Genomic DNA, 24,146 nt, shown 5'->3' with positions numbered 1-24,146 from the left:
TGTCATGGTGAAAATCGGGTTTGTCATCTTTACAGGATAAAGCATCCGCTTTCCCATTTTTACTACCTGGTCTATATGTTATGAGGTAATTGAATCTGGTGAAAAACAAATGCCAGCAAATTTGATTAGGAAGGATTGTACCTTCAAGGAGATGTCTCCAATGTTCTAAATCTGAGTTATTGGCAAGGAGCTCTTTCTCTCTATATTGTTTACTGGAATCTGGCAAATGTAAGATGGATGCGGTGGTAAATAATGTTTTGAGGCATTATTTTTCTTTGTCAAATCAGTAATGGGTTTTGTAATGGCTGCGATCTTCTTAATGAGAAACCCATGAAACACTGTATATCTTTCTTATTTTTAGAAGTCTTCCACTCAGTAATGGCCTGAACTTTAGATGTTTCTGTTTCTATACCTGAGGGTGTGATTTGATAACCCAAGAATGTAATCCTATCTGTGTTGAATATGCATTTTTCTAGTTTGGCATATAGACTATGCTGTCGTAAACGGAATAGAACAGTTTTGGCATGTTCTATGTGCTGTTCAGGGTTTGAAGAATATATCAAAATATCATCCAAATAGATGACTAGGAAGATGTCTAAAAGATCTCTAAAAATGTCATTTACGAAATTCTGAAAAGTTGCAGAAGCATTACACAGGCCGAATGGCATGACGATAATACTCGAAAAGTCCGTACCTAGTACAAAATGCTGTCAGTCATTCGTCACCTTCTCGTATGCGAACGAGATTGTAAGCTCCGCATAGATCTAACTTAGTGATTTTGCACCATGAAGGCGTTCGATCATCTCTGGGATTAAATGCAACGGATAACGGTTCTTAACTGTACGTTTGTTCAATTCCCTATAGTCTATAATGGGTCTTAATGAAGAGACTTTATTTCTAATGAAAAATATCCCTGCCCCAGCAGGAGAGGTCGATGGTCTAATAAAACCCTTCTTTAAATTATCATCGATGTATGCCTTAAGGTGTTCTAACTCAGGCTGCGATAAAGGATAAATGTGACTACAAGGCATAGTTGCACCTGGGAGTAAATCAACCGGACAATCGTATATCCTATGGATATATAATGGAGAAATCAAGGAAGTGGCCTCTTTAGGGTCAAAGACATCTACGTATTCATTGTAGGCCACTGGTAGTTCAGTTACTTCAGTATGAAGGATCAGTGGTGTAGAGATACATGTACTTTTACAGTGGTCAGAGGTAAAGTGTAGTGTGCCTTCTGCCCAATTGATGTTGGTTGGTGTATTCTTAACCATTCTAATCCTAGGACTGCAGTGAATATAGGTGATGAGATAGCATTGAAGTTAAAATTTTAGAATGTGAAGAGTGTGTGGATACGAGGAGTGGTTTTGTTTCGTAGAGTATGGGACTGGAACTAATTTCCTTACCATCAATAACTCTGAAAGAGACAGGTGTTTCTTTTGCTGTAAGGGGAATTTTTTTAAATTTTACAAAGGTAGCATCAATGTAATTGGTACTTGCTCCTGAATCTATTACATCTTCAATCGTCGCCTTTTGTGAACCCCACTGGAGAGAGAGTGCAATAAGATGAATTACAACTAATACTTTAAGGCATATCTCATGATTTTTTTTATCTTACCCTTTTGTTTCAGTAGGTTGGGACAATATTTCACGGTATGGGTAGCACCGGCACAGCACAGGCATAGATTTAATGCCCTCCTCCTAGTCTTCTCCTCTTGTGTCAAAGGTCCTTAAAATAAAACTGATGTCCATGGGTTCATCAGAGTTCTTGGGTGTTGGAAGGGGACGATATGGGGAAGAAAGTTTTTAGGGCATGAATCAAAGTTGGATCTTTCTTGACGCCTCTCACGGTAACATCTATCAATAGTCACAGAAAGAGTCATAAGTTCATCAAGAGTATGAACCAAGTCTGAACTGGTTTTGGAGAGATATGTCATTCCAAAGGTTGTCTTTTGCATATCTTTTGAAATCTACTATGTAGTCTTCAACTGGTCTTTTGGTTTGTTTTAGGGATCTCATTAACAATTCTGCAGTTATTTGTTTGTTGGGATCCTCGTAAAGAAACCCTCAAGGGAACCCAGTATGGGGTCGTCTGTTTAAAAAAAAAGAGTTGGCCCAAATTCTTGGTTCACCTTGTAGGAGTGAAATGACAGTTAAGACTCTAGGGGCCCGATCCGATATGCAGCGTTGCCTGCAAAAGTCGGCGACGCCAAATTTTGCGCTGGTTTGGTATCACATATACGGCGTAACATAGAAGTTACGCTCGTATATTTCTGCCTTCGGCCGTAGTTTTTTGGCCCATAGACAGGTATACCAAACCCGCGCAGTTTGGTATCCAATATACAGCGTAAGGCCTTACATGGCGAAAATTGAGAAATCTTACTCCATTTTCACCACGCCACAAAATGCAGGCGTAGTAAGCCTTACACTGAGTATTGGAGCCCCGTAACTCCCTAAACTGGCTGCAAAATAAAACCTAACACCTAACGCATGTGCAATGTCTATCTACCTGTCAACCGCAATCCCCCGCCGCAATCCCTAATAAAGTGTTTAACCCCTAAACCGCCGCTCCCGGACCCTGCCGCCACCTACATTAAATGTCTAACCCACTAATGTGATCCCCCTACACCGCCGCCACCTACATTAAAATTATTAACCCCTAATGTAATCCCCCTACACCGCCGCCATCAATATTATATATCTAACCCCCTAATGTGAGCCGCCTACACTGCCGCCACCTATATTATATATCTAACCCCCTAATGTGAGCCCCCTACACCGCCGCCACCTATATTATATATCTAACCCCCTAATGTGAGCCCTCTACACTGCCGCCACCTATATTAAATGTCTAACCCCCTAATGTGAGCCCCCTACACCGCCGCCATCTATATTAAAATTATTACCCCCTAATGTGAGCCCCCTACCCCGCCGCCACCTATTTTAACTATATTACCCCCTAATCTAATCCCCCTACACCACCGTCACCTATAATAAATGTATTACCCCCTAAAATACTAAAATGACCCTACCCTAAACTAAATTACAAATAGCCCTGAAAAGGGCCTTTTGCGTGGCATTGCCCCAAAGTAACCAACTCTATTACCAGCCCTTAAAAGGGCCTTTTGCAGGGCATTGCCCCAAAGTAACCAGCTCTATTACCAGCCCTTAAAAGAGCCTTTTGCGGGGCATTGTCACAAAGTAATCAGCTCTTTTACCTGTAATCTGACCCCCCTACACCGCTGCCACCTATATTAAATATATTAACCCCTAATCTAATCCCCCTACACCGCCGCAACCTATATTAAATATATTAACCCCTAATCTAATCCCCCTACACCACCGCCACCTATATTAACTATATTAACCCCTAATCTGACCCCCCTACACCGCCGCCACCTATATTAACTCTAATTATATTAGGGTTAATATAGTTATTATATTATATATATTAACTATATTAACCCTATCTAACCCTAACACCCCTAACTTAATTATTATTGCAATAAATCTAAATAATATTAATCTTATTAACTAAACTATTCCTATTTAAAACTAAATACTTACCTATAAAATAAACCTTAAGATAGCTACAATATAATTAATAATAGCTTAATTAACTATTTAATAGCTACCTAGTTAAAATAATTACCAATTTACCTGTAAAATAAATCCTAACCTAAGTTACAAATACACCTACACTATCACTAAATTAATTAAATACACTACAATTATCTAAACTAAAACATAATTAAATACACTAAACTAAATTACAAAAAAAAAACACTAAATTACAAAAAATAAAAAAAGATTACAAGAATTTTAAGCTAATTACACCTAATCTAAGCCCCCTAATAAAATATCAAAGCCCCCCAAAATAAAAAAATGTCCCTACCCTAAACTAAATTACAAAAAGTAATCAGCTCTATTACCAGCCCTTAAAAGGGCCTTTTCTGGGGCATTGCCCCAAACTCTTTTACCTGTGAAAAAAAAGAACACCCCCCCCATTACAACCCACCACCCACACACCCCTACTCTAAAACCCACCCTATCCCCCCTTAATAAAACCTAAGTCTAACCCCCAAGTGCTCCTTACCTGTCCTGAAGGCCGGCGGAGAAGGTCCTGTTCCAGGCGGCGACCTCTTCTTCTTCCAGGAACCAGCCGGCGCGGAGCGGAGGAGTTGAAGACCAATGTCCGCGGAGCTGAAGACCGTCCTCTCTGGAACTGAAGACCGGCGATGCAGGAACTGAAGATCGGCAACGCTGGAACTGAAGACCGCGGAGCCATGGAGCGTGGAGGATCCTTGTCATACGATCGCCGCCGTACACTGAATCGGAATTCAAGGTACTCGATTAAAAATGGCGTCCCTTGAATTCCTATTGGCTGATTTGAGCCTTCAAATTCAAATCAGCCAATCGGATGAGAGCTACTTTAATTCTATTGGCTGATTTGATTAGCCAATAGAATAAGAGCTACTGTAATTCTATTGGCTATTCTAATCAGCCAATAGAATTACAGTAGCTATTATTCTATTGACTATTCAAATCAGCCAATAGAATTAAAGTAGCTTTCATCCGATTGGCTGATTTGAATTTGAAGGCTCAAATCAGCCAATAGGAATTCAAGGGACGCCATTTTTAATCGCGTACCTTGAATTCCGATACAGTGTACGGCGGCGATCATATGAAGAGGATCCTCCACGCTCCATGGCTCTGGTCTTCAGTTCCAGCGTCGCCGGTCTTCAGCTCCGCTGTCATCGGTCTTCAACTCCTCCGCTCCACGCCGGCTGGTTCCTGGAAGAAGAAGAGGTTGCCGTCTGGAAGAAGACTTCTCCGCCTGGAACAGGACCTTCTCCGCCAGTCTTCAGGACAGGTAAGGAGCACTTGGGGGTTAGACTTAGGTTTTTTTAAGGGGGGATAGGGTGGGTTTTAGAGTAGGGGTGTGTGGGTGGTGGGTTGTAATGGGGGGTTGTTCTTTTTTTCACAGGTAAAAGAGCTGATTACTTTTGGGCAATGCCCCACAAAAGGCCCTTTTAAGGGCTGGTAATAGAGCTGATTACTTTTTGTAATTTAGTTTAGAGTAGGGACATTTTTTTATTTTGGGGGGCTTTGTTATTTTATTAGGGGGCTTAGTTTAGGTGTAATTAGCTTAAAATTCTTGTAATCTTTTTTTATTTTTTGTAATTTAGTGTTTGGGTTTTTTTGTAATTTAGTTTAGTGTATTTAATTATATTTTAGTTTAGATAATTGTAGTTTATTTAATTAATTTAGTGATAGGGTAGGTGTATTTGTAACTTAGGTTAGGATTTATTTTACAGGTAAATTGGTAATTATTTTAAATAGGTAGCTATTAAATAGTTATTAACTATTTAATAGCTATTGTACCTAGTTAAAATAAAGTTACCTGTAAAATAAATATAAACCCTAAAATAGCTACAATGTAATTATTAATTATATTGTAGCTATCTTAAGGTTTATTTTATAGGTAAGTATTTAGTTTTAAATAGGAATATTTTAGTTAATAAGATTAATATTATTTAGATTTATTGCAATAATAATTAAGTTAGGGGTGTTAGGGTTAGATAGAGTTAATATAGTTAATATATATAATATATTAACTATATTAACCCTAATATAATTAGAGTTAATATAGGTGGCGGCAGTGTAGGGGGGTCAGATTAGGGGGTAATATATTTAATATAGGTGGCGGCGGTGTAGGGGGATTAGATTAGGGGTTACTATATTTAATATAGGTGGCGGCGGTGTAGGGGGATTAGATTGGGGGTTAATATATTTAATATAGGTGGCGGCGGTGTAGGGGGGTCAGATTACAGGTAAAAGAGCTGATTACTTTGTGACAATGCCCCGCAAAAGGCCCTTTTAAGGGCTGGTAATAGAGCTGGTTACTTTGGGGCAATGCCCCGCAAAAGGCCCTTTTAAGGGCTGGTAATAGAGCTGGTTACTTTGGGGCAATGCCACGCAAAAGGCCCTTTTCAGGGCTATTTGTATTTTAGTTTAGGGTAGGGACATTTTAGGGGGTAATACATTTATTATAGGTGGCGGCAGTGTAGGGGGATTAGATTAGGGGGTAATATAGTTAAAATAGGTGGCGGTGGTGTAGGGGGATTAGATTAGGGGGTAATGTAGTTAAAATAGGTGGTGGCGGGGTAGGGGGCTCTAATAATTTTAATATAGATTGCGGCGGTGTAGGGGGATTACATTAGGGGTTAATAATTTTAATGTAGGTGGCGGCAGTGTAGGGGGCTCACATTAGGGGGTTAGACATTTAATATAGGTGGCGGCGGTGTAGGGGATTAGATTAGGGGTAAATAATTTTAATATAGGTGGCGGCGGTGTAAGGGGGTCAGATTAGGGGGTAGTACATATAATGTAGGTGGCAGCGGGGTAGGGGGCTCACATTAGGGGGTAATATAGTTAAAATAGGTGGCGGCGGTGTAGGGGGATCATATTAGGGGGTAATATAGTTAATGTAGCTGGCGGCGGGGTCCGGGAGCGGTGGTTTAGGGGTTAATATATTTATTGTTAGGAGTGAGAGGGGGGATTGCGGATAGAGGGGTATACGTGTCGGGCTATGTTTGGTAGGCGTGTTAGACAGTTACGGGAGATTTTATAATTTAGTCAGTTTTTGTAGGCAGCAGCAGTTTCTAAAGTGTTGTAAGTCACTGGCGACTCCAGAAATTTGTACTTACGCAGATTTCTGGACATCGCTAGTTTGTCAGACTTACGGCACTTTAGCATCTGATGGCGCCGTATATGTGATAGCGTGAGCTGAAACTACGGGCGGCACAGGTTTCCACGCTTGCGCCGAAACCTGCGCCGTATATCGGATTGCGCCCTAGTTTTCTCACTGGGATATGTTTTTGGCTTCAAGGTGAATAAGAGGGTACAAGCGTTTTTAAACTCTCTGTAGTGAGATCTATCACCATTAAATCAGGCAATCCTACAATGGGTTCTGGGGATTGTACAATAGGAGTTTTAACTGTTTCATTCATATATCGTTTTAATTGGTCGTTTTCTACCTGTAAATCTCTGACATGCTGTGATAACAAATCGACTTTCTGAGACAGATTTATAACATGAGCTGGTAGATCTGCTGGATTCATTTTTGGGGCTTGGTAATATGTGATGTGTTATAAGGATATCTTCTGAACATTCCATCAGTAATTTCTGTATAAGGTGAAATTCAAGAATCTCAACTGCAGACCTTAATCTGTCTAGCTGATAATAAACTCTTCATAAACATTGCAATGAATTGTAATAAGGTAACTGTGTGAGTAAATGAGTATCTTGCTCAATTGTATGAAAAAATAGTGCATTTGTAAAAAGAATGGAATCTTACACAAAGTGATACGTTGTATAGGTATTCAGGATACAATGTATCACTCTGGAGCTGTTTGTTTTACCCAACGAAATAGGGACACACAGCTGCTATAGGGAACTCCCCCAGCAGGTGTATACTTGTCGTTTAGGGAGGAACTGATATCAGCGTAGCAGCAAATTATTGGAATACAATATGAGCAGATAGAAAAAAATCAAGCCTGCTGTAAAAAATGCACAGATGCATTGATGGAGAGAGGCGGAGGTGACATCACGCTTCAGCGGTGCTGAGAGGACTGCAAATGTAGATTCCTATGATCTGTAGAGATCTTCAGCATAAAAACTGATGCTGAGAGAGAACCAGCCAGGTTGAGTAAAACACTGGAACAGACCAGAACAAGAAAGGGAAAAAAACTTCAGGTACTGCTTTACGTAAGCTTGGAACTGAGTAAATCAGAGAGATTACCAAGCAATGATCTCAGAATGAGGCTGACTTTTATAGCTAGGTGAATTACCAGGGAATGAAATTTATTCCAAATTAGTTTTATTGAGAAACTTTATTGAGAAACTTTACTTTCACAGTATTACAGACAAAAAACCTTCAGAACAACAGTATTAAGTAATACATTGCAAATGATTGTTCACTAACAAAGGTTCTCATTTTTGATACTCGAATGAGTATTTAAAGGGACATAATACTCATATGCTAAATCACTTGAAACTGATGCAGTATAACTGTAAAAAGCTGACAGGAAAATATCACCTGAGTATCTCTATGTAAAAAAGGAAGATATTTTACCTCACAATTTCCTCAGCTCACCAGAGTAAGTTCTGTGTAAAAAGTTATACTCAGCTGCTCCCAGCTGCAGGTAAAAATAAAAAAAAAATGAAGAAATGAACAGCAGCCAATCTGCATCAGCAGTGCTGAGGTCATGAACTCTTACTGTGATCTCATGAGATTTGACTTAACTCTCATGAGATTTCATAGTAAGCTTCCTTTACCTGATTGGTGAAATAATATGAGAGTGCACGATGCTCATCCCTTCAGATGTCCCTGGACAGACATACTAATATGCTGCTTAGAAATCCTTTACAATGGGAGGTGGCTACTGAGGAACTTTTGAGGTAAAATATCTTTCTTTTTTACATAGAGATGTTCAGGAGATATTTTCTAATCAGCTTTTTACAGCTATGCTGCATCACTTTCAAGTGTTTAAACATTTGGGTATTATGGCCCTTTAAATTTAAATATACAAAATTTTCATATTTATGTTTCTCTATACAGCAGTTAATTGTACATAAGGGTTGCTTTTGAATGCCATCATTTTGTCCTTGGCAGATTTATCTAGGCTATCATATGTCTAGGTCGGGTGTCTAGTAGGAGTCTCACTACGGTTGTGTCTGTACTTTAAATGGTGATCCCAGATAGCTTGTGCTAGGATAAAAGAGTCCCTTTTATCCGTCCTATAAGATCTGAACTCTTCTAGTTCCATTAGATCTGTGGCTTTCTGTCTCCACATAAGCGTAGTAGGGGCGGTACTTGATTTCCAATTTTTAGCTATAAACGTCTTTGCACTGTTTGTAAATATTCTGAATAAGATTCTGTGTGCTTTGGAAGGCAGTTTTGGGTGTTTATTGAGTAAAAATATTAGTGGGTCCAGGGGGATCAATACCTAAAAGACCTCCTCTATCTCGCCTATTATGTCCCTCCAGAAATGATTTATACTGTTACTCCACCACCACATGTGTCCCATTTTGCTTCCCACATGGCCACATCTCCAGCACCAGTTACTGGTCGAAGGGTATAATTTATGTATACGTCTAGGGGTGAGATACCAGTTATTGAGTATCTTATAATTCAATTCCACAATGGTTGCTGAGGAGGAGGAAGATTTGGTATTACTAAATATATTGGAAGCTGTCTGAGGGAGAATAATGACCCCCAATTCCCTCTCCCATGATTCTATGGAATATTGTAAATTCCCCAGGGGGGGTGAGTTATGATATTATGGAGTCTGGATAGTGTATGTTTCGTTGTTGGCCCACAGAAACCCTTTTTCTTGTAGTTGCTGATGTGAGAGCATACAGTCCTCAACTGAGAGGTGGTAAACAGCTATGTCTGTAGGTGAGCCCATTTTAGGATCATGTATCCCCAGGTCGGTTAAGGAGAATTCAGTGTTATGGATCAGAGAGGTTAGGGGAGAAGGTCTCGTGGACATGTATGGGTTTATCTTGTTTGCCATCTCCCATTGGTGTAGAATTTCCCTAGTGATCGGGTCAGCTATAACTTTAATTATGTTTTCAAAATTTGAGAACCAGCACATGGCTGGAAGGTTCACTCCCTGATTAAGACTTTCCTGCAATTGGATCCATCTTTTCTGGTCTCTATGTATCCTCCAGTCGAGGACACGCTGTAGGAATATTGCTAGTATGTAGGAATCTATATTTGGGACCCCCAGTCCACCATGATTCTCTGTATTTTCCCTTCCAGATGAAAGAGCTAAACACTTGTTGGACTTTTGTGGTGTATTGAGGAGGAAACTGTGAAACTGGAACATGTAGAATGGTTAAAACCTACTGCAGATATAACTCCTACAATAAGTACGATAGAAACAAACAAAATATAGTTGCAAGAAATACAACAACATTTGGTGTATGAGATTGACCTGGTATACACCATTCTGGGGGTGGAATGATGTCAGGTAGCACTCTAGGGTAATTTAGTAACGATATACATTAGTTAAGGCACGTCATGAACCATATATAAACAGAGCTGGTGATAAGTATATAAGACTAAAACCGGGGTCCTATATGTGAGGAAGTAGAAAGAGGGGTAGCCGGCCCTCACACCAAGGTTCGGGGAAGAATACTTGTAATGAACCTTGGTGTGAGGGCCGGCTATCCCTCTTTCTACTTCCTCACATATAGGACCCCTGTTTTAGTCTTATATACTTATCACACAATAAAATACAGTCATTAAACAGTAACTCAGCATAGGCAAATGGTGTCTATACTGTACCGCAATCTTCACCCATCCGAAAGACCCAAGCGGGCACTCTGTCTGAAAAGTTTGGTAGTAACCTTGGAGAGCATGAGGGCTTGCATAGCAAAGACTGAGGTTCGGGGTTTGCAATGTCCAAGAAAGTTAATTAGTTTCATGTGTTATTGGATGAGGAAGTAGGTCCTGTCTTGCTTCTCTTTGAGGGTACTCTGTTCCAATTGAATCACTGTTCTTTAGGGTTGTCTTTGTCTGAGTTCTCTCTTTGAGGGGGTACATCTATGATCCTTTCTGGTGGAGGTTCAAAAGTGAGGTTTAGTCTCTTGACTAGAGTGTCCAAATCTGCAAAAAATTTATATGATAGTTGGGCTCCATCGTGAGTGACAATTAGGCTAAAAGGGAAGCCCCAACGGTACCTTATGTTATTTTCTTGAAGAGTTTTTGTTATAAAACGGACCTCTTTTCTCCTCTGTATTGTTTGAGGGCATAAGTCTTGGTAGATTTGTAAATTGTGGTTTTAAAACGTGATTGTCTGTCTGGACCTTGCTGCCTGCCAGATCTCATCATTTGTGGTATATTTTAACAGCTTGTGAATGACATCTCTAGGTGGGGATTTACCCGGTTTAGGGAGGACTACGATTCTTGCTTCCAACATGGTTGGAGGCAGAGTTTCTCCGTTATCTAGGTGTTCGAGTTTGGAAAGCAAAGTAGATAATTGTTTATATTTTTCTTTTTTTTGTTTGCTTAGTTGTGACTTTAATAAAGGCATTTATGAGTTTCCCAAATAGTGTAAGGGTTGACATACGGTGTGTTGTTATTTATACTTAAGAATTCTGATAGTGAGTCTTCTATTGTTTTAACTGTGATTGGGTTTGACAGTAACTAATCATCCAGGCGCCATAGGAAGGGAGTGTCTGGTTTACTGGGCCAAGACATAGTTAAAATTACCGCTGAGCGGTCTGACCAAGCAGCGTGGCTAATGGAGGATTTCGTGATGTAATGCAGACCATTTTGGTTTGTGAAAAAATAATCTAAGCGTGAATATGTTTTATTTGGGTGGGGAAAAAATGATTAATCTCTTGTTGTTGGATGTAAATATCTCCATGTGTCGTGTAGCAGGGTTGGTGAAAGATTGCCATATTTGTTTGAGAGTTTTGTGTGGAATATGAGAGGTAGAGGTAGATGAATCCAATAGTTGGTTAAAAGGAAATTAAAGTCTCCGTCCATAATTATGATGCCTCTAGCGAAAATCAAGTAGTTTGTTTTGCAGAGTTTTGAAAAATTTGTCCTGTGTCTGAGTCCGAGCATAGATATTGACAACGGTGACTAAGCTTATAAGTATACCTTGGACCGCCAAATACCTGCCGTCTTTGTCACTATCAACTTTTTGTTTCTTCTAATCAGGATGCTCACTACATTTTGTCTAGAGTTATACGAGCTGTGGTAGTGGGTGAGGTATGTGGAACTAAAATATCTAGGTTCTTTGTTGGGTCTGAAATGGGTTTCTTGGAGTAGGAGTATATCGTTTTTTTTGTTATTTAAAGGGACAGTCAAGTAAAAAAAAAAAACCTTTCATGTTTCAAATAGGGCATGTAATTGTCCAATTTACTTTTATCACCAATTTTGCTTTGTTCTCTTGGTATACTTAGTTGAAAGCTAAACCTAGGAGGTTCATATGCTTATTTCTTAGACTTTGAAGGCCGCCTCTAATCTAAATGCATTTTGATCGTTTTTCACCACTAGAGGGCATTAGTTCACGTGTTTCGTATAGATAACATTGAGCTCATGCATGTGAATTTACCATGTTGACAGCTCTGATTGGCTAAACTGCAAGTCTGTCAAAAGAACTGAAATAAGGGGGCAGTCTGCTGACGCTTAGATACAAGGAAATCACAGAGGTAAAACAGGTATAATTATAACAAAACTGTAAAAAAAAATTTTTTTGCTGTTTTAAAAGATAGATAATCCCTTAATTAACAATTCCCCAGTTTTGCATAACTAATTATGCAAAACTGGGGAATTGGTAATTAAGGGATTATCTATCTTTTAAAACAACAAAAATTCTGGTGTTGATTGTCCCTTTAAGTCGACCAGGGCAGCCCTGCTTTTTTGTGGGGAACTAAATCCTTTGACATTTTGAGAGATAAATGTAATAGATTGCCTTTTCTTTACATTCATGAGATTGGATACAAATTGAAGTGATCATATCCCATGCGTTGGAGATGTTAACATTTAAACAACTGAACCAAAAACTGTTAAAGGGACATTATACACTCATTTTTTCTTTGCATAAATGTTTTGTAGAGGATCTATTTATATAGCTCATAAAGTTTGTTTTTTTTAAAAAATGTACAGTTTTGCTTATTTTTAAATAACATTGCTCTGATTTTCAGACTAATAACCAAACCCCAGCTTGCTCCTGTTTGTGTAAAGGGTCTTTTCATATGCAAAAGAAGGGAGAGTGTCTTATTTTCCACTTGCAGTGGGCTTTCCAGCTACCTTTTCAACAGAGCTAAACTAAGAACTTCTAAGTAAGTTTTTAAATAGTTTTATACTGGATTTTTATATCAGTATCTGTGCATCTTATTCTTTATAGTAGTGTCTATTACATGCAGTTATATAAAAATGAGTGTATACTGTCCCTTTAACAAACATGAAAACTATAAAAACTGTTAACCCTAACTGGGTTGGGTGTAGTATGCTATTTCTAGTGTCCCTACAGATAGATCCACACCATAAACAAGTAATAATGACAGGTTGAGGGAAATAGATTATATACAAAGTGTCTATCATGGAAATAGGGAACTTAAGTTAAGGCTTATGGCCATTTTACCTATTAACGTTATACCATCATATATTACACTTAGTGGTGAGTACAAGCCATAACACATTTTAAAATATCACAAGAACACTGACATATAGCAAAGAAATTACATAAGTCTGCTATAGATGGCTTATTGCCTCAATTAATTATTGTGGCTTAACAATAGTATAACAGAAAAAGGATGCCCATTATCATTTTGTGAAGATTGGGCTTGCCAGGATCGTTGAGACCGAAGGTAGAGTGGTGTTGGGAACTTTTTGTGTATCCCTCTTGTCAAAGGTAGGTGATAAAGCGGGTTTCCCCTTTTCTTGGGGGGGGGGAATTGACTCCCAGCTCTTCTTTGTTTTTTCCATGATAGATCTGGCTGAATGTGAGTAAGAGTTTGGTAAGGAGGGAAGTGCAGGAGTATCTAAGCCTAGTGATTCAAAGAAGCTATGAATTTCAGATGTGTCCGAGCAGATGAGTCGTCTGTTTTTATTGATTACTGCAAGATGAAAAGGAAAACCCCATCTATAAGAAATTTTCTTTTTTCTTAGCATCTTTGTCAATTGAGATAGCTCTTTTCTTCTCTGAAGCATACGTTGCGACAAGTAAGCATAGAGTTTTATAACCATGCCTCTGTATCTGTTGGGTTGATTCTTTCTTGCAGCTGTCATTAGTACTTCCTTCTCTGTAAAGTTTTTAAACTTTATTATAATGTCTCTTGGAGGTGCGCTGTAGACAGCGCACCTCCAAAAGACATTATAATAAAGTTTAAAAACTTTGCGCTCTGTCCCAAAGTATGTTGCCTGCTGATTGTTAGCCTAGCAGGTGTATAAGTAGGACAGGTATATTTACCTGCCCTATTTATACACCTGCTAGGCTCACAATCACCTGCTAGGCTCACAATAAAAAAGGAACCCTTTTGGTAGAACAGTTTTGGGCACCCGTCTGATTCTGATTTTTCCTGCGGCTTCTATTTTCTATAGCCTCCATTTTATTTTGTAAAGAGGAGATTACATCAGATTGTTGTTCTTTAAGACTTTGCATAGAGGATATTTCTTCAGAGAATAGTTCTCCTTGGTCTTCTAATGCTTCCACTTTGAAGCCCAGAGTGTGTACATCCTGCTTTAACTCTGCTAATTCTTCTCTCAAACAGCTTCTGATGGTGTCTGCAATATCTTTAGTGGATGCAAGAGAGGATAAGATGTGTGTTGGTATCTGTGTCAGCTCAGGGCAACAGGATTCAGGGCTGTCTCTCACAAGGTTACAGTCATTAACTTCATCTGTGGCGGGGCTGGTTGCGCCTTGTGAGTGATGTTCTGAGGCATTAAAATATGAGCTCACGGAACTTCCTGCTGGAGGCGGGGCTCACAGGTGACTGCAGGTAGCTGCAGGTGTACCTGGAAAAACCTCTGCGCCTCTACGTGAGGCCTATTCCACCACCAGCCCATGCTTTTTTTCCCTTGGCCGGTTGCAGGCTTGGGAGTTTGGATTTCGATCCTGCATAGGAAGTTTATTCATTCAGCTTATTGGTGCACGATAGCTGGTGCACGCCATTTCTGTTAAAGCCGACAGGTGTATTAGTACCCAGCCGATGGACACTCACTTAAAGTTTGCTGGCTCTTCCTGTCCCATCTAGCTCGGCTGTATTGATCTCTATCAGAACGCTATGGACTCCCTCTCTGAATTTGGGCAAAAACCCCTCACAGACAGCTGAACTGTTACATACAAGACGCACACCCTCCCTGCTTACCTGGGAATCTCCTCAGACACCGGCTCTGTGGTTATGAGCATAGAGCACACAGAATGCCGATACGATTCCTTGGCTTACCTGGTTGAGCGATAGAAGGAATACTGAGAAAACCCTAACGGCAGTACACGGGTTTCACCGCTGTCTAGGTGTTAACGATCTGCACTGGGAAGCGGCATTTGTGGCCAAGTCTACCTGGTTGGGCTTTTACTCCTCACGGCTGCAGTCCGTTCCGCTGGCTGTTTTGAAGGTGCGGCAGGCGACACTGGGAAAAGAAAAACAAGCCATACCTTTTTAGCCCGCCTGGTCGGGCTAATATCTCAAGCAGCAGTCTCTCCTGTCTCCTGAGGATTTCGGAGGTGCGTGTGGTGCCGCTGCATGCCTGTGGAGGGCGTCTTTGGTCCTGATCTCAAGCAGCAGTCTCTCCTGTCTCCTGAGGATCTCGGAGGTACGTGTGGTGCTGCTGCATGCCTGTGGAGGGCGTCTTTGGTCCTGATCTTAAACCACACATGATTAAATGGAAGGCATATAGGGCGGCTTGATTCCACTATCTATTGGTCCCGCTGGGCCGCCGGACTTCTTTCCCGTGGAGTGGTTTCAGCTTACAGCTCAGACGCCCGTTTGAAGATCTTTGCTTGCAGACGGGTAAAGCATTGAGCACAGGATCAACGCTGAATCTCACGGTTATCGCTCAGCAGGTACTGTACTCCGGAGTGTCTGGGCAGAGCTAGCTGGGAGCAACAGACTAGTAGAGGGATTTGAAAGTCCTGTAAGCTGCGGGTGTCCATAGTCAGTTATATTGGGCTATGCACGTAGCATAGAGCTCCCGCAGGAACAGGGCACCTGTAACATTGAACTGCCAGTATCGTTTATTATAATCTGATTGAAGGAAGTATATGACCGTTGCTACCTGCCCTGCTGTGTTATGGGACGTTCTGTGCCAGTCCTACAGTTGGTTGTGCTATCCTAATTGACCCTCTGCATACAATGGGTCTGGCATAAAGACTGGTGGCAAAAAGAACTTTATAACCTCTGAGTTTTTTAGACATGTATATCTATCTTACCCTTGTTGCAGTTCTGCCAAATTAAGATAGCAGCTTGCTGCCTGAGGGTTATACTCTAACTGTGTAGTTGCATTATTAGATATTTCTGTATTGTATTTGTGTTTTTGCGTTCTTTTTTCTTTTTTTTTTTTTGTTTCCTCTTTCTCCTCAAGGTAATTCAAGGGGATTTAAGGTAATTTAACACTGGGCTCTTCTGAAGGTATAGTTAGTGTAGGGAGGTAAGCATAGACCTGGTACAGGCAAATCTTTTTAAGTTCTGCTGCTGTGCCTGACTGGGTCTTACTCTAAGCTGAATTAAACTTTGTAGGGAGTCCCACTTATCAGAAAAAAAGAAGAAAAAAAAAAGAGGAAAAACTTTACCGCATACAGGTCCCTATAGAAGTGTGTAACCCCCTATGAGTATATTATTGTGGGGAGTTTTACAGCTATAAGAGTTTTCTTAGATAATCTGTGTGTCTATATAATGATCATTGGTTTTTCTTGCTAGATAATTCCACTATACTAATAACCTTTGATCTATTGACAGAGAGCCATAGCCTTAATACACAATTATCCCACTCAGCAATCTATTGAATATATCTGTACTATTTGTGATGCATGTTATGTTTGGGCTTCTCCTTAGCACAATTTAAAGATTAGGGGCATACAACTTAAATGTTCACTTTACAATATATATGGTATCTCGCCCCTGAAACTAGGCATTTTTTTTTTTTCTCTTTTTTTTTTTTGACACCTGAAGTTAAAGCACTATAGCTTTTTAGAGTTAGTAGCATTACACCCTGTTTGCTACAAACGATAGCACTTGAAGTTTTCCAGAGCACTATAGCACCTTAGACCAGGTACAGTTACACACCTGGCTTTATACAAAAATTTTGCACTTAAAAATTTGTTTTTTTAGTTTCTTTTTTTTTTTTTTCCCCATCTATGATCTAGGCACCATTAACTCACATATTTTATTAAGATTAAAATATTAACTGTTCTGTAAAGCCTTCTCCCAAACAAGCAGTATTAAATTTAAGGACATTGTGGTTATTTACCACACACACACATGGTGACTAGTAAAGAGATATATACATAAACCACCGTTGGTAGCATTTTTTTACTGGACTAGTATACAATTAGAAAACACATAAATAGTCTCAAAGGGCGGAGCCACAAAACTTATCGTTACACCTTTGTTGCGGAATTAGAGATTGCCATAACTTGCGCTGAGTCAAATATTACATTTAGGAAACTAGAATCACCCCTGATTCCCCACATCTGCATAAGCTATATAGTGAGTGGAGGGAGTAATTTTAAATAAGCATACATCCTGTTCATGGACTAATATACGTATCAAAAGAGTTCTCCTTCCAATATGCCTCCCAAAGCTAAGGAAAAAAAGGGGAGCGGTAGGAACCTGGACTCCAGTATTGCTTCCCCACTAGACAAAAGTATTTCCAGCCCGCCTCCTATTAACCTAACAGAATTTGCAACTGAAGTGGCAAAAATCCTGACACCACAATTTGACATGATTAAACAGGAGATCAGAAACGAGATATCTGGTCTCACCTTAGAGGTTAGACAGTTTTCATCAAGACTAGACGAAATGGAGACTAGAATCTCGGATCTGGAAGATAGACTCAATGTAGTGGATCCAATTCTGGATAATCACAATAAGATTATTGCCTCCATGCAAGCCAAGATCGAGGATCTTGAGGATCGCTCGAGACGTAATAATCTTAAAGTGATTGGTCTACCTGAATCTCCAGAGTATCAAGATTTAATGAATTTTGTCACTACCACACTTCCACAAGCCTTGCAGATTCCAGTTCCTGACGCTCCCTTTCAGATTGAAAGGGTTCGTAGGATAGGCCAACGACGGGATCACAATGAGGCTGCAAGACCCAGGCCAGTAATCTTCAAATTTATGAACTTTCAAGACAAACTATTATATCTCAAACATTACAGGAAATGTGGTTCTCTCTCTCTAGGCCCTCATAAACTACTTATGTTTCAAGATTTCTCTTCAGAGACACTAACTAAGAGAAGAGATATGTCTTTTTTCTATGGGAGACTGCAGATAGACAACTATAATATAAGGTTGATATACCCGGCAAAGCTAATAGTTTTGAAAGATGGTGCCACACACACACTTAATAATGTTATGGAGGCGGAGAACTTCTGCAGGGAAGCCGGGGTACCATGAAGAGCTATATAGCTCTAGTAGATAGATGCTTCAAGCGATTAAAATAGAATATAGGATTTTAAGAGATATGCACCTGTTAAATATGCAGTTGCATCTCCTGATTGGCTTTGTAGTAGGGAAGGTAACGGTGGGTAGGCTGGGAGGGGGGGTGTTGGGTTTGTGGGGCTCCTGTTTTTTTTTTTTTTTTTCTGTGTGCCTGTTCTTCTTTTTCTCTCCTCCCTTTACTCTTCTCCTCTTCCCCCCTTCCTTTAGATACGTCACTCTTCGAGATGGGGTATTGCGATTCCCTATAGAAATGATATTATTTCGAGTCACCTTCTCCCGCTTGCTAGGGATTTAGATGAGTAGTGCTATTAACCTTAACTTACTATCTTGGAATATAGGCGGTATTAATTCACCTATTAAAAGAAAAGCTATAATAAAATATTTGGGGAAATTTAATCCAGACATAGTTTTTCTTCAAGAACTACATCTAAATGCCATTGAAATACCCAAACTTAAAGCTAAGTGGGTGGGGGAAGTGGTGGCAGCCCCATTTACCTCAAGGAAGCGGGGGGTCGCAATTCTATTAAATCGGAATTTAGAATATCAAATAATCAATATTGAATCTGACCCCGAGGGCAGATTTTTAATATTGGAAGTGGAAGTCAGGAATATTAGATATATACTTTGTAATATATATGGACCCAATCAAATCGACCACAAATTCTGGGCAGCTCTCACCGTGAAACTACACAGATTCATAGGGTTAAATTTAATCATTGCGGGAGACTTTAACCTACTAGCTGATCCCATCCTCGATAATTCTAAGAAAAGGATATTAGATAGTAGAGGCAGGAAAGTGAGGATTTTCCAGAAATTGTGTTCCCATCTAGGCGTGGTTGATTTGTGGCGGGTACAAAACCCGGATGTCCGTGCCTATACATATGTCTCCCAGGCCCAACGTTCCTTTTCTCGGCTTGACTACTTTCTAGTCTCCGAGGCACTATTGGTCCGAAATTGGGTTACAAGAATCGACGACATAGTCATTTCAGACCATGCAGTTATAGCGCTGAAATTAGTTTCGGGTTAAAAACATCTCGGCAAGAATCATATTTATTTTCCCAGATATCGGTCCAATAACGTCAAGTTTCAGAATCATCTATGTTTAAAGTGGGCAGAATACTGTAATAACAATGGGGACTATATAGACAAAATCGAGACATTCTGGGAGGCCTCTAAGGCCGTCTTGCGTGGTGAGACTAAATCCTTCTCACGCTATTGGACAAAAAGCTGCAGCTTAGTGTCCAGGCAGTTTGCCAATCGTGTTAAGAACTCATACCGAGCGTATATTCATAGACATACTAGAGAACACTGGGAAGCATATATTTCAGCTAAGGCACTGCGAGATACCCACATGAAACAGATTAATGCCCAGGAAGAACTTAGATTGAAAGCAAAATATGGAGGTTTTACAGGCAGATCGGCCAAGTTCCTAGCTAGATTGGTTAAATCCTCGCCCAGACATGTAATAGCTTCTATTAAGCAAGGAAATAGGAGATACACGAACCATGCTGACATAGAAAAGGTATTTTTTGAGTTTTTTAGGATCTATATAGGCAAGAGTCAATTAAACCTGAAAAAAAGATTAAAGTACCACGTTTATCTATGGAGGCCAGAGATGCCATTAATGCACCTATTACCCCCCGGCAATTAAGAATGCGAAATCCAATAAAGCTGCTGGACCAGATGCGCTCCCTATTGAATACTATAGAATTCTACAAATCGAGATAATGCCTATACTAATTAGACTATTTAATTTCTATTTTTCTGACAATACGAAATGTTCTGCATCTTTTACAGCAGCAAATATCTCATTGATTCCGAAAAAGGGCAAGGATCCCGAGCTGCCAAGCTCTTTCAGGCCTATCTCGGTCTTAAACACCGATTATAAGCTGCTAGCAGCAATTGTTTCGGCACGTTTGAAACCCCATATGGGTGACTTAGTTCATGAGAATCAATCAGGTTTTATGCCCGGCCGTAACCCCGTAAGGAATATGAGGAAATTATTAATCCTGATTGAGTTTTACTGGAATAAACATAAGGCTACGGTACTCCATGAGAATATAGATAAGGCCATCTTAACGGTCGATGCGGAGAAGGCCTTTGATAGGGTAAATTGTGATCATTTATTCTCCACGCTAGATCAATTCGGCTTTACGGGTTCATTTAACAACTATATACGCTTAATTTATAGCGCACCCTCTTCCGCGGTGATTATTAATAATGTATCTACCCAAAGTTTTGACCTATTTAGAGGGACTAGACAGGGCTGCCCACTTTCCCCCTTCCTGTTCAACCTTAGTGTTGAACCATTAGCAATTAGATTACGGCAAGAACTGGATGGGATCTCCCTTGCAGGGGAGAAGCTGGTCCTTTTACTCTACGCGGACGACCTCCTAGTATTTCTTTCTAACCTTGAGGTCTCCCTGCCCATCTTACAGAGTATCACTCAAGAATTTGGAGAAATCTCTGGATTTAAGATCAATATGTCTAAATCAGAATTAATGTGGCTAAGAAACCCGCACTGGATATTACCCACCCTTTTCAAGAAGTCTCCCAGATTACATATCTTGGACTAAGACTATCCAGTAACTCGGAGGACTGGTATAGGTTAAATCATAGGTCTGTGATAGAGGCTTGTAAGAAAAAGCTGGAGGAATGGACCATGCTTCCAATATCCCTATCTGCTAGAGTGACCCTAATTAAATCAGTTATCTTTCCAAAACTTCTATACATTCTGCAGAATATCCCTTGGTTTTTGCACAAGAAAGATATCACTATATATAATAAGGCCTGCTCCAAGTTCTTGTGGAATGGCAAGAGACCGCGGATCGCCTCGCACAGGCTAATGAATTCTAAGGTATCAGCCGGTTTGGCACTTCCCAACATTCAAATATATAACTTGGTTATTATAGCTAGATTTGCATTGGATTGTTAACGGGGAAGGGACAAATTACCTTGTTTACCTGGGAATCTGATTATGCCCCCCTTCCAGCTGAAGGCTCTATTACACTGTCCATTTACCTCAATTCCATCTAATATATTCTACCTAGGTACTTTTAAGAATATCATCGGGGCCTGGCAAAAACTATGCGTTGAAGCAGGTAATTCGCCCTACGTTTCCCAATACCTACCTATTGCTGGTAACCCTGAGTTTGGTCCAGGTCTCTCTAATCAGATATTTAAGGAGTGGGAGTCTAAAGGCCTCCAAACAGTGGGGCAAATACGAGATATAGGGGGTCACTCATTACTATTTCAAGAAATTGCAACGAGATTTGACCTAGGTGCGCGCGAGTTCTACGCCTACCTCCAAGTTAGACACTTTCTTCAGGAACTTTGTAGGAAATATGGAAATAATTGGTCCATGGGCGACCTGCAGGCTTTGATATCCGCTTATGCGGCAGGCATATACGCAGTTTCCCCTTTGTACCTACTTTTAAATCAGAAAGTTTCCAATCTACAAGTGAGTGAGATGGTAGTCAGGTGGAGTAGTTATTTTCCAGATATAAATGAGCAGACCATTGTGGGGAGCTTTAAAATAATCCAACAGGGCTGGGTCCCGACATCATGGAGGGAATCACAGATGAAGATTGGGTTGCCGAGGTACCTTACCCCTAAGGTTTTATCTAAATGGTACAGAACAAGAGTTACCTGCTCTAGATGTCTATCTTCAGAGGCTGATATCTTCCACTGTTTATGGAGCTGCCCCAAAGTAAGGCAATACTGGGGGAAAATTATATTTTGGATGATGAGGGTCCTGAAATTGGATCATAAAATAACCCCAATAGAGGTTTTCTTTCTGGTCAAATTTCAGGGTAGAGTTAAGAACTATAACCTAATAAATACCATTATATTATCAGCACATAATCTAGGTAATGTAATATAGGTTGAACTCGATGGACTTCAGTCTTTTTTCAACCTTATCTACTATGTTACTATGTTACTATGTTACATAATCTAATTTTTAAAACATGGAAAGCATCCGTTGCACCTACAATGGCGCAATTTAAAAAGGCATTGAGTAGCCAACTCATAACAGAGCAGTTTAATGTACCATACCCACAAGAAAAACATGTAGCGGGATTCTTTAAAAAATGGGAGATTTTTGTTAGATCTCTACCTCTCTTACAGCAAAAAAAGCTTATTAAGCCATTTAGAAATCTGGAATTTGTCCAGATGAACATATTAGCAGGCCATTTTCCCGTAGAATGGGCGGAGACCAGTGACTGAGTATCTGTCGGGGGAGGAGGGGGGGGAGAGAGGGGGAGGAGAAATTCAGGTGCCTTTTTTTTTTTCTCTCCTTTTTCTTTTTGTCATGTTTTGTTTTGTTTTTAATTTTGTTTTGCATTGTTTTTTTTCTCTTTCTTCGCATTGTCTTGTTTTACACTGTTTTGTTTTGCATTGTTTTGTTTTGCATTGTTTTGTTCTGCATTGTTTTGTTTTGCTCTTGTTTGTCTGGTTTTGTCTAATTGTCCAATGGTTGCAGCTGTTTGTGGGGGGGGGTGATATAGAAGAAAACAACAAAGATGTAGGAAATAACCCACTGATAAAAGTTATGTGTTCACTATATGCACTTTTTTTTATGCATGTATATGCCCGACTTAAAGATTTTGGAATGACTTGAATTGATGTACGGGCCTTTTAAATATTTACCCACTTATTTATCCATTTGTATATTTGCATTCACTGTTGTTAATTAACTATGTTTGTATTTTCTTTTTCGTTGCTCATCTGATATAATGTGACACCTACTGGTTAAATGGGATAACAATTGTTATTGTAGTAAATTCCTATGTCTTTGATATAAATAAATATTTTAAAAAAAAAAATATGAGCTCACAGTATTCCTTTTAGATGTTGGTGGTGGTTTAGTAGTTTTAACTGGCTTAACTTTTTTTTTTATAGATACCGTGATAAGATGATCTAGCAGATTATTATATTGTAGTGATAATTTGCTGTTCACACAGAGCTACTAAGGAAATATTGATAAAAGCAGTGGTCTTGCTCTGATTTTTATTAAATTCACTTATAATGTTAATCTTTTGTGTACACGATATACACAAAGATTTAATAGCTTGATATATTATTTAAAGTGATAGATTTCTGCTCACCAGGTAGGAGAGTGTTGCTGTGTGCTGTTGAAGCCCTGTTGTTTCCTTTTTCTAGGCCGTTTTAGGATCCGGGCTGAATCAATCCCTTGATGGTGGAGGTAGTTAGCTGATCCGTGCAATCCGGATCTAGGTTAGGGCTGCGACTTTTTTGTCACCTTATTAAGGAGCCGTCGTGGAGAGTCAGTGCGTGGTGCTATCCGATGAGGGCGTCCCCCACGTGTGCCAAAGGATCGTTGCTCCGGGTCACTGCAGAATATAGCGATGGGCCCAGCAACACTTTCTCTGGGTTCCTGACGATGTGGCAGCTAATCCCAACTATAATTGGTGCATTTGATATTTGCATTTGCCGAAGTGGTTGCATTAGCAGAGATAGATGTTCCCCTAGCCGGAGATCCGGACTTAAGCTGCCATCTTGGCTGCAGCTGACTCCGCCCCCCGACTTCATTCAAATTTTTACCTAAGGTTGTTAATTCTAACAACATTAATATTAAAATATTAAAATTATCGTGCCTATCTTGTGTCCTAATCTCAAAAATCCTTGCAATCTTTGGATGTTGTTAGAGCTTTGAAATATTATTTGGGCGCTACCAAAGATTTCAGACAGACTTCTAGTTTGTTTGTTCTTTTTTTCTGGTTCTAGGAAAGGTCAGAAAGCCTCTACCATTTCTTTAGCCTCTTGGTTAAAACTTTTGATTCACAAAATTTATTTGGAGGCGGGCAAGTCTCCGCCTCAGAGAATTACAGCTCATTCTACAAGATTGGTTGCCACATCTTCGGCTTTCAAGAATGAAGCTTCAGTTTATCAAATTTGCAAAGTGGCCACTTCTTTGCATATACTTACTAAATTTA

General features: G+C 39.8%; 1 protein-coding gene across 1 annotated transcript in view; it reads left to right on the top strand.

Moving 5' to 3' along the window:
- PLPP5 (phospholipid phosphatase 5) overlaps positions 1 to 24,146 on the top strand; it is a 478,158-nt gene that overhangs the window by 355,825 nt on the left and 98,187 nt on the right. The gene's annotated exons all lie outside the window — the stretch shown is intronic.

The sequence above is a fragment of the Bombina bombina genome, chromosome 6 (assembly GCF_027579735.1).
Source record: "Bombina bombina isolate aBomBom1 chromosome 6, aBomBom1.pri, whole genome shotgun sequence".
Taxonomy (NCBI): domain Eukaryota; kingdom Metazoa; phylum Chordata; class Amphibia; order Anura; family Bombinatoridae; genus Bombina; species Bombina bombina.
This window is presented reverse-complemented; position numbering and strand designations above follow the sequence as displayed.